This window comes from Cervus elaphus, chromosome 13 (assembly GCF_910594005.1).
Source record: "Cervus elaphus chromosome 13, mCerEla1.1, whole genome shotgun sequence".
Taxonomy (NCBI): Eukaryota; Metazoa; Chordata; class Mammalia; order Artiodactyla; family Cervidae; genus Cervus; species Cervus elaphus.
Genome location: NC_057827.1, coordinates 10,667,496 through 10,679,761, shown reverse-complemented (window position 1 = coordinate 10,679,761; position 12,266 = coordinate 10,667,496). Strand labels below are relative to the sequence as shown.

Below are 12,266 nucleotides of genomic sequence, written 5' to 3'. Positions count from 1 at the left end.
ACCCAAGGAGAAACATGCCAAGACACATACTAATCAAACTACCAAAGATTAAACACAAAGAAAGAATACTAAAAGCAGCAAGGGAGAAGCAACAAGTAACATACAAAGGAAACCCTAAACATTTAACATCTGACCTTTCAGCAGAAACTCTGCAGGCCAGAAAGGAACGGCAGGTTATATGTAAAGTACTGAAAGGGAAAAACCTAAAACCAAGATTACCCAGCAAGGATGTCATTCAAAATTGATGGAGAAATCAAAAGTTTTGCAGACAAGCAAAAGTTAAGAGAATTCAATACCATCAAACCAGCTTTTCAACAAATATTAAAGGGACTTATATAGTCAAAAAATACAAGAGAAGAAAACGATCTACAAAATCAAATCCTGAACAATTAAGAAAATGGCAATAGGAACATATATATCAATAACTACTTTAAATGTAAATGGATTAAATGCTCCAACTAAAAGGCACAGATTAGCTGAATGGCTACAAAACAAGACCCATATATATGCTGTCTACAAGAAACCCAATTCAGATCTAATGACACATACAGACTTTAAATTGAGAGGATGGAAAAACACAGATCATGCAAATGGGAAGCAAAAGAAAGCTGGAGCGGCAATCCTCATATCAGACAAAATAGGCCTGAAAATAAAGAATATTAGAAGAGATAAGGAAGGACACTAAATAAAGATCAGTGGATCAATCCAACAGGAGGACGGAACAATTGAAAATATCTATGCATCCAACATAGGAGCACCTCAATACATAAGACAAAAACTAACAGACATAAAAGGAGAAATTGACAGTAACACAACAACGGTAGGAGACTTTAACACCCCACTCACACCAATCGACAGATTATGAAAACAAAATTAATAAGGAAACACAAGCCTTAAATGATACATTCAATGCGATGGATCTCACTGATATCTTCAGGACATTCCATCCAAATGCAGAAGAATACATCTTCTTCTCAAGTGCATATGGAACATTCTCTAGGATAGATCACGTCTTTGGTCACAAATCAAACCTCAATAAATTTAAGAAAATTGAAACCATATCAAGCATCTTTTCCAACCAGACTAGACATTAATCACACACACACACACACACAAAAAAAAACCACTGTAAAAAACACAAACACATGGAGATTAAACAATACATTTCTAAATAACCAACAGGTTACTGAAGAAATCAAAGGGGAAATAAAACAATTTCTAGAAACAAATGACAATGAAAACATAACTTAAAACCTATGGGATGCAGCAAAAGCGGTTCTAAGAGGGAAGTTTATAGCAATACAATCCTATCTCAAGAAACAAGAAAACATCGAATAAACAACACCTAGTTTAACTGGAAAAAAAATAACAAAAAATCCCCCCAAATTAGGAGAAGGAAAGAAATCATAAGGATCAGAGCATTAATCAGTGAAAAAGAGATAAAAGAAACAATAGTAAAGATTAATAAAACTAAAAGCTGGTTCTTTGAGAAGATAAACAAAACTGACAAACCTTTAGCCAGACTCATCAAGAAAAAAAAAGAATCAAATCAAAATTAGAAATGAAAAAGGAGAGGTTACAATAGACAACGCAGAAATACAAAGGATTGTAAGAGACTATTATGAACAACTATATGGCAATAAAATGGATACCCTGGAAGAAATGGACAGATTCTTAGAAAAGTTCATTCTTCCAAGACTGAACCAGGAAGAAGTAGAAATTATGAACAACCCAATTACAAGCACTGAAATTGAAGCTGTGATAAAAAAATCTCCCCAAAACAAAAGTCCAGGACCAGATGGCTTCACAGGAGAATTCTATCAAACATTCAGAGAAGAGCTAATGCCTATCCTTCTAAAACTCTTTCAAAAAATTGTACAGGAAGGAACACTTCCAAACTCATTCTATGAAGCCACCATCACCCCAATACCAAAACCAGATAAAGACAACACAAAAAAAGAAAAATACAGGCCAATATCACTGATGAACATAGATGCAAAAATCCTCAACAAAATTTTAGCAAACAGAATTCAAGAACACATTAAAAAGCTCATACACCATGATCAAGTTGGGTTTATCCCGGGAACACAAGGATTCTTCAATATATGCAAATCAATCAATGTGATATACCACAGTAACAAATTGAAAGATAAAAAACATGATAATGTCAACAGATGCAGGAAAAGCCTTTGACAAAATTCAGCACCCATTTATGATTAAAACTCTTCAAAAAATGGGCATAGAAGGAATCTACCTCAATATAGTAAAAGCCATATATGATAAGCCTATAGCAAACATTATTCTCAATGGCGAAAAATGAAAAGCATTCCCCCAAAGATCATGAAAAAGACAAGGGTGTCCACTTTCACCACTATTATTCATCACAGTTTTGGAAGTCCTAGCAATGGCAATCAGAGAAGAAAAAGAAATAAAAGGAATCCAGATCAGAAAGTAGAAGTAAAGCTCTCACTATTTGTAGATGACATGATACTGTACATAGTAAACCTTAAAGATACTATCAGAAAATTACTAGAGCTAATCAATGAATTTTTGGAATGAAAGTTATGACCAACCTAGACAGCATATTTAAAAGCAAAGACATTACTTTGCCAACAAAGGTCCATCTAGTCAAGGCTATGAGTTTTCCAGTAGTCATGTATGGATGTGAGAGTTGGACGGTGAAGAAAGCTGAGTGCTGAAGAATTGATGCTTTTTAACTGTGGTGTTGGAGAATACTCTTGAGAGTCCCTTGGACTGCAAGGAGATCCAACCAATCCATCCTAAAGGAGATCAGTCCTGGGTGTTCACTGGAAGGACTGATGATGAAGCTGAAACTCCAATACACTGGCCACCTCATGTGAAGAGTTGACTCATTGGTAAAGACTCTAATGCTGGGAAGGATTGGGGGCAGGAGGAGAAGGGGACGACAGAGGATGAGATAGCTGGATGGCATCACCGACTCGATGGACATGGGTTTGGGTGGACTCCGGGAGTTGGTGATGGACAGGGAGGCCTGGCATGCTGCGATTCATGGGGTCGCAAAGAGTCGGACATGACTGAGTGACTGAACTGAACTGAATCAATCAATTTAGCAAAGTCACATGATACAAAATCAATACACAGAAATCACTTGCATTTCTATATCCTAACAATGAAAAATCAGAAAAAGAAATTAAGGAATCAATCCCATTCACCATTGCAACAAAAAGAACAAAATATCTAGGAATAAACTTACCTAAGGTGAGAAAAGAACTGTATACAGAAAATTATAAGACACTGATGAAAGAAATCAAAGATGACATAAAAGATAGAGCGATATCCCATGTTCCTGGGTAGGAAGAATCAATATTGTGAAAATGACTATACTACCAAATGCAATCTACAGATTCAATGTGATCCCTATCAAATTACCAATGGTATTTTTCATAGAACTAGAACAAAAAATTTCACAATTCATATGGAAACACAAAAGACTCCAAATTGCCAAAGCAGTCTTGAGAAAGAAGAATTCAGCTGGAGAAATCAAGCTTCCTGACTTCAGATTATACTACAAAGCTACAGTCATCAAGACAGTATGGTACTGGCACAAAAACAGAAATATAGACCAATGGAACAAGATAGAAAGCCCAGAAATAAACCCATGAACCTATGGGTACCTTATTCTTGACAAAGGAGACACGAATATATATGGGGCAAAGACAGCCTCTTCAATAAACATTACTGGGAAAACTCAACAGTTACATGTAGAAGAATGAAATTAGAACACGTCCTAACACCATACACAAAAATAAACTCAAAATGGATTAAAGGCCTAAATGTAAGACCAGAAACTATAAAACTCTTAGGGGAAAACATAGGCAGAACACTCGATGACATAAATCAAAGCAAGATCCTCTATGACCCACCTCCTAAAGCAATGGAAATAAAAACAAAAGTAAACAAGTGGGACCTGATTAAACTTAAAAGCTTTTGCACAGCAAAGGAAACTATAAGCAAGGTGAAAAGATAACCCTCAGAATGGGTAAAAATAATAGCATATGAAACAACAGACAAAGGATTAATTTCCAAAATATATACACAGCTCATACAACTCAATACCAGAAAAACAAACAGCCCAATCAAACAGTGGGGAAAAGACCTAAACAGACATTTCTCCAAAGAAGACAAACAGATGGCTAACAAACACATGAAAAGATGCTCAACATCACTCATTATTAGAGAAATGCAAATCAAAACTACAATGAGGTATCACCTCACACTGGTCAGAATCGCCATCATCAAAAAGTCTACAAACAATAAATGCTGGAGAGCATGTGGAGAAAACGGAATGCTCTTGCACTGTTGGTGGGAATGTAAATTGATACAGCCACTGTTGAAGACGATATGAAGATTCCTTAAAAAATCTAGGAATAAAACCACCATATAATCCAGCAATCCCACTCCTAAGCATATACCCTGAGGAAAGAAAAATTGAAAAAGACGCAAGTATCCCATTGTTCACTGCAACACTATTTACAATAGCTAGAACATGGAGGCTACCTAGATGTTCATTGACAGATGAATGGATAAAGAAGTTGTGGTATATATACATAATGGAATATTACTCAGCCATAAAAAGGAATGCATTTGAGTCAGTTCTGATGTGGTGGATGAACCTAAAGCCTATTGTACAGAGGGAAGTGAGTCAGAAAGAGAAAGATAAATATAGTATTCTAATGCACATATACGGAATCTAGAAAAATGGTACTGAAGAATTTATTTACAGGCAGCAATGGAAAAACAGACATAGAGAATAGATTCATGGACATGGGGAGAGGGGAGGAGAGGGTAAGATGTATGGAAAGAATAACATGGAAACTTACATCACCATATGTAAAACAGATAGCCAATGGGAATTTGCTGTATGCCTCAGGAAACTCAAACAGGGGCTCTGTGTCAACCTAGAGGGGTGGCATGGGGAGGGAGATGGGAAGGAGGTTCAAAGGGGAGGGGATATATGTATACCTATGGCTGATTCATACTGAGGTTTGACAGAAAACAACAAAATTCTGTAAAGCAATTATCCTTCAATTAAAAATAAATAAATTTTTAAAAATTGAAGGAGTAATAAAGAACCACATCAGGACAGTTTAAGAAGATAAAATATAAAGGGGGAAAAACAGGGGGGTGGAATATATAGAGAGTGGTAGTGAGAGGAATGTCCAAATAATTTCTCTGTTTTCCTGGTCCAGTTGATTTGCCTACTCAGAAAGTCCTCCAATATATCTAGGAAGATCTGTGGACCTGTTTTGGGCGGTGTGGGGTCTGCTCAGACTTGGGTCTTGTCTTGGTCCAGTTTGTACTTGCTCTCAAAGTCTACAGCTGCCCCTAAAGGACAGGCTCAGGCCAAATGCTGGAATCCAAACCGCTGCAGCTGTAAACTCTGGGATGGTCTCCCTTTCTTTCCTTTGCTCATGCAGCCCCTGGTGTTCTGCTTGGTTTGGGGCCCTCCTTTGCTTTCAAGCCTCTATTCCATGTCTGTTCACTGCCCAGACACGAGCAGGTGAAAGTAGCTGCTCATTCGGGCTCAGCGGCTCGGCTGTGCTGGGGAGGGAGTGTGTTGGTAGTGCTCACTGCAGCGGGGCTGCGCAGGGTGTCTCCCCAGTCTGAGGGGGGCATACGCTTCCCCAGGGAAGTCGGTCCTGAGTTGTGGGGCCCTTGGCAGAGCCAAGCCACTCAGGCACCCAGCAAGACGTTGGGGGCAACTCGCAGCTGCTCACAGCGTGGTGGTCGTTGCGACCTCTGGGACTGAGGCCATAGACGGCCCTTGCCTTCAGCCTCTGGCGCTGCGCCTGCCTGCTTGCCTCTGGGACCACAGACCACAGCCAGCTCGCCCTTCTCTGACATCTGCCTGGGCAGGGTCCCTCTTTCTGTGACGGCGCAGAATCAAAGGGCAGCGTCGGAGCCTTCCCGTGGGAGCAATCCTTTGTTTCTGTGGTGGACGCAGAGCTCCCCCGGTCTGCCTCTGCTGTGCAGTGCCAGCCCCCAGAGTACCTCCCTGGCAGTTGGCCCGGGCCCTCTCCCTGAGGCCCAACCCCCGAAGCCTGGGCCTCCACACTTAGCCCCCAGTTACTGTGGGCAGGAGTGCTTGAGCCAGTTCCCAGGTGGCAAGTGCCGTTTGGTGCGACTCCTGTGGTGAATTTTCTCTGTTTTGCCTTTGGAGCAGCTGTCTTGCTGCACTGTCCTCCCATTAGCGGCTCCAAAGCTCCCCCCGACCCTGCCTGTGAGGGGGTTTTCCTAGTATGTGGAAATCTCCCCTCCTTCAGGACTTCCCTCCCCTGGGGCACAGGACCCCATCCCCAAATCCTTTGTCTCCCTTTTAGTCTCTATCTTGTGCCCTACCTCACCCCATGAGATTGGTTTGCCTTTCTGGAAGTCTGGAGTCCTCTGCCAGCATTCAGAAGATGTTCTGTGGGAGTTCTTCTACATGCAGGTGATTTTTTGATATATTTGTGGGGGAGGAGTTTGCCCTGCCCTACTCCTCCGCCATCTTGAAGGTCCTCCTTCTGTTATTTCTTTAAATATGATTTTAATCCTGTGTCACCTCCTTCAGAACATCAACTGCATATTTCTTAGGCCACCCGAAGTCCCACAGTTCTTTTTGTGTTCAGTCTTTTTTCTCTTTGTGTTTCACTTTGGGTAGTTTCAAATGCTTTGTCTTTAGCAGTCATCTCTTCTGCAATTTTCATTTGCGAGAAATCTCAAGCAGGGTATCTTTCAACTTAAATATTATAGTTTTCATTTCTAGAAGTCCCAGTAGGATCTTTTCCATATCTTCCATATCTCTACTTAACACATTCAGTCTTTCTTTGTGCTACATTCATGAACCTGGAATATGGTTATAATTATTGTTTTAATATGTTTCTCTACTAATTCTATAACCTGTGTCATTTCTAGGTCAGTTTTGATGGATTTTTCTACTCGTTATGGATGTATTTTCCTTCTCCTTTGAAGGCCTGGTGATTTTTTATTTGATGCTAGACATTGTGAATTTTATTTTACTAAGTGTTGGTTTTGTATTTCTATAAATGTTTCTGAGCTTTGTTCTAGGGCTTGGCTAAGTTACTTGGAAACAGCTTGATCCTTTCAGATTTCGCTTTAAAGGTTTCTTGGGTGGGAGCAGGCCAGCATTTAGTGTGGGGTTAGTTCTGCCACGCTGCTGATACAGCACCCTCTGTGTCCTCTACCTGATGCCCCTGTGCACCTCAGAGCCTGTTCCCTCTAATACCTTCAGAGGGCTCTTTTCTTGGCCTTGGGTAGTTTCTCACACACATGTGTTTCTCAGCACTAAGCTGAAGACTCCTGCAGATCCTGGGCAGACCTCTGAGGTTCTCTCTTTGTAACGTGGTTTCGTCTGTGGAGCTCTGCTCTGGGAATCCTAGCTGCCCCAGCCTCCTAGGACTTCTGGCTCTGTTTCTCCAACTCATGAAGCCTGCTGCTTCACAGCCCACCCTCCCTGTGCCGCAGCCTGGAGACTGCCCAGGCAGTAAGCCAGGACAATCTCATTCATTTCATATCTCCCAAGGATCACAGTCCTTCCTTCCTTTATGGCCATTGTCTTGAAAATCATTATTTCATATATTTTGTCTGATTTCCTAATTGTTTCAGGTGGGAAGATAAATCTGGTCCCTGACACTCCATCTTGGCTAAAGGCAGATGTCAGGACGACAAATTTAAAAGCAATGTTGGGACCATAATCAGTTCATTACATGATATCCATTTCAATCCTCAAGGGCATTTAAGGATAATAATGGTTATAAATATCGATTTGGCTTTGGATTACAAGACCTTACTGGTTGGTGCTGAATGTCTCTGGAGTTTTACATAATGCTTAAATTTTCATGGCCCTGAGGAATTCAATATAGAGAAGTGCTGATCCTAGAGATGTACACAGATAGATTAGTTCTGTGCTCCCCCCTCTACACATCCAAAATAGGAACCAGGGTTATCCAGGAAGGTAATAGCAACATATGTATCAGCTCAAAGGATTGGATGCTTACTTTGTGACAGACCCAGTTCTCAGTATCTTACATGTATTAACTCACCAGGAGTCTCAGATTTTAACAATGATTTTCATTAATGCACAAAGAGAGATGGCCACTAAGAAGCAGGCTGCAGTTCCTCACTACCAGATTTACACTGTCCTGGGAGGAAGCCACAGGAAAGGTCCATATAAACCCCTGCAAGATATTTGATAGAGTCTAACATGTATGTTGGGGAACTAGATGGATAAATGTGGACTCGGGCTTAGAGAGCCAATTCACTATATGAGGAGGCCTGTAAGGGTTTCTTCCTCACCTGTGAGCTTGTCTACAGTTTCATCAGTGGTTGGGTTAACATAAGAACTTAAATTTACTGTTAGGTTCATGAACGGATCTCAGAACAACATATACTTATTGAACACCTACTATGTTCCAGGTACTGACCAAGGCATTTGTAAAATAATAGTGTGGAAAAGTAAGATTCTTGTCCTGGAAGGATTTAAAAGCTAGAAGAGGGAGATTATCAAAACAATAGAAAACAATAGTCACGGGGACATCACTGGTGGTCCAATGGTTAAGAATCCGCCCTGCAATGCAAGGGACGCAGGTTCAATCCCTTGTTGAGGAAGATCCCACATGCCACAGAGCAACTACGCCTGTGCACCAGACCTACTGAACCTGCACACCACAACCAGAGTTCTTTCCACCACATGGCATATCTAAGACCGGATGCAGCTAAATAAATAAATATTAAAAAGCAATAGTCATGTAAACAAGCAAATTATATAGCATGTTAAAAGGTAAGTTTATAAAAGAAATGTTTTCCCTTAGGGGATCAGGAGATCTGGGTACTGCAAAGGTGATGGGGGGAGTTACCAGATGGCAAATTTATATAGGGCAGTAGGCTTCCCTGAGAAGGTTACATCTGAGCAAACGAACTCAAAATGAGGGGCCCAGTCACATGGACAACTGAGAGAAGAGCGTCCAGGTAGAGGGAACAGCAGGAAGCACAGTGCATCCCCGCTGGGAGCAGGCTTTTCGGTTTGAGGGAGAGCAGGAAGGCAAGCAGAACCAGAACAGAGTAGATGAAAGGGAGATAACAAGGGGATGAGGATCAGGAGGAAGGTCGGGGCTCACCCCAGCACAGAGTCAGTTTTGCAGGAAGAAAGGAACAGTTCAACATGTGTGCCTATCACACTGAACATCAACTGAAACAGACCTACAAGTGCACAAACAAGCAAAACGCTGGTAAAGTGAGCCTGAGAGTCCCAGGGTGGTGCCCGGGGCTCTCCGACGATCTGCCCCAGCCGTGGGCAACATTCCCCAAGGCCTGGGTCCCAGCAGGCAACTGTCTGTCTCCTCCGCCAGCACATCTCTGGCATTAGTGTGACCTCTTTTCCAGTGTGAGAAGTTACTGCTTTCTAACTGGTAGAGTCATGCCAAAGGAGGCACCACCAGCCTTGTAAGCAGGACGATCAGCACGAGCTGAGGCTGACGCCCAGCCAGCTGAGCTCGCGGACGCACCTCCATGCCCCTAAGGAGTCGCTCCTGCTGAGACAGGCTAGGGCCTGGCACCTGGGCGCCTCTGCTGCAGTGCCTGCACCTGGAGGAACGTCTCCTCAAGTAACAAAATACAAAAAGTACAAGGGACTAAAAATAACCACGTATATGTGCAGCTGGAGCATATTGGTCAGCAAGACAGAGAACTGTTAAAGAAAAACCCAAAACAAAACCCAACTGCCACTTCTGAAGAGCCAGCAGCAAACACAGGGTGTTGAGAACAAAATCAGGGCACTGCTCATCCCCCTGCACTCAGCACCACCTAAGGGGTGGGCCAGTCACCTGAACCACCCCTCCAGCCCAACCCCTGGACACACTGCTCGCTCCACATAAGGAACCCTCAGGAAGCAAGCAAGCATGGGAACCTGTTAGTTGTTCCCCCTGCTGCAGCAGGGGCCCCAATAAATAAAGCCTTGCCTGAATTTCTTGTTTGGCCTCTGATCAATTTCTATTGATTAAAGAGGCCAAGAACTCTGGTCAGTAACACTGCTAGGATTTGGGGAGAAAAATGCCAACTTTGTTTTGGTATTGGTGGAATTCTCAGAGAAAAGGCAAGCAGGAAAGCATATTTCGTGGTTCTTGGTGAGTTGCAGGAATAAACGCTCAGGTGCACTGTAACTTACAAAGCAAAAAGATCTCACTTTATGTAGCCATATTTTGAGCTTCAAGAGAGAAGCTAAGCTGATCATGACTTGCTGCTCTCTCACTGTCCTCTTGGAGCAAAAAGATGCCAACAAAGAAAATAAAATACCAAGTCACCTTCCTCTCTTTTGGAATCTGTCTTTGAATAAACACAGCCTGCCTTTTCTCCTATAGGAATAGTCACATCTGTGCTTGGTCTCTGGCCCATCCCTTTCTGGCTGAGTGACCTTGGTCCATCACCTAGCCTCTACTTTCTATCTGTTAAGTGGGGTTCAAAGCTCTTGCCCTTGAGGGGTACAGTCAGGGTTTCATGTGACAATGCAAGAAAGAGTCTAGCCTGGTAGATCATGAGCCTCCAGGAGTTGTACACCCTTCCTGTCATCACTGCTGACCCAACTGGTATGCAACAGTCTGGCTCCTAGAAGCCAGTATCTCAGGGCAGCCTGTGTCCAGCTCCCACCTGTCAATCCTGCTCGCCCGTGGGGCCAGTGCAGCCTGGTCTTCGGGGCAGGGCATACTCCACAGTGGGCAGAGTGGCCAAGGCATGTGCACTGACTCAGCTGGGTGCTTCCCTTTTCTCCCGCTTGGGTGCCCGGGCACTCCTACCCTTCTTGAATGCTCAGGGTCCTCCTCTAGGATACCATGCACACAGATCTCCTGCTGCCACCGCAGCACCAAAGGGCCCTCTGAAACCTGCCCTCTCCAGGAGTTCTGTGCCAGCACGAACTTTAAGGGCAGGCCTCTTGGCCAGCATATGGTACATGAACAGTCAGGCCTTAACATCAAGGCAGATGGTGAGCGCTGGACACAGCGGCAGACCACTGGGGTTGATTAGATCCTGGGACTGGTCCCGTCTTCCCAGAGAGGTGTCCTTCAACCCAGCCGTGGCTGGATGTGAAACGGGAGGCAGCTTCCTGTTACCAGGGCCTGGAAGGGACCCTTGCTGACACCTCCACAGGGGAATGGGAGAAAAAGATTCTAGACAACTCTGCGGATAAACGCCCTTTGAGGAAACAGCAGGCAGGAGGCGCTGGTCTGGTCGTCAGGCACAGCCCTCTTCCACACCCTGAACAACGGCAGGCAGTGTCCCCCCTGCGGATTCCACCCAGACTTCCTGAACCAATTCACACACAGCCAGGAAATGCTCAAGAGGCAGCAGCCCGCCTCCCGGGGTCCAGGCTGACCTGCTGGGCTGGCCAGGATCCCGCCAGAGGTCTCATTCTGAAGGCACAGTCCCGGGCTATCTTGGAGTTGCTCCCATCCTGAGTTCTTGCTCTGGGCACCTGCCCAGCCCTGCAGGCTGCCTCCCTCAGACTAGATACTGCCCTGAGCTCCAGGCTGACTGCCGCTGGGTGGCTCCTGAGTCCCACTCATCCCGAGCTGGCCCTCCTGCCCCACAATGACTCTGGCTCTGCCCCTCTCCTGAGCCAGCTGCCAACTTCCGGCTGGACCGCAGGCTGCTCTGGCCTCTCCCAGGGACCGCAACACATCCTTCTTGGCGTATTTCCACCCACAGAAGGGGCCCTGCTATCTGCAGCATGGTCAGAAAGTGTGTGCTCTGGGGGTGAACAGACTTGAGTCAAATCCTTCCTCTACTTACTTCCTGGCCAAGCCATTCTGAATGATCAGTTCACCCCTTTCATCCCTGAGGCTTGGTGTTACCATCTGTACCCTGGGGAGAGTAACCTGGGGAGTCTGTGGTAATCGTTCACTGGGATCAGGCACGTTGGAAGCTTTAGGGCAAAACACGTGGGCACTGCTCGGAAAATGATAACATTTTAATGGGGTAATTAACACTATTATCATATAATCAATTTATCATTTGCTAAATGCTCTCCATATGACACCCTTCAACATCCAGTAGTTTTTAGCTCTTTTCTCTGTCTATGAGGATTTGGTATCAGACAACAATGCATCACCTCCAGGAGGAGCAGACTCATTAACTTTCTTCTCAGTGTCTTAATATTACCATGTCTTAATATTACAAAGAAAGAAAGACCTCTATATTAAAAAACAAAACAAAACAAGATATTAGGCTCTTAG

At 43.8% G+C, this 12,266-nt stretch overlaps 1 protein-coding gene across 2 annotated transcripts in view; it reads right to left on the bottom strand.

Moving 5' to 3' along the window:
- The window catches only part of ADAMTS17 (ADAM metallopeptidase with thrombospondin type 1 motif 17), a 393,159-nt gene that overhangs the window by 172,153 nt on the left and 208,740 nt on the right, over positions 1-12,266 (bottom strand). The gene's annotated exons all lie outside the window — the stretch shown is intronic.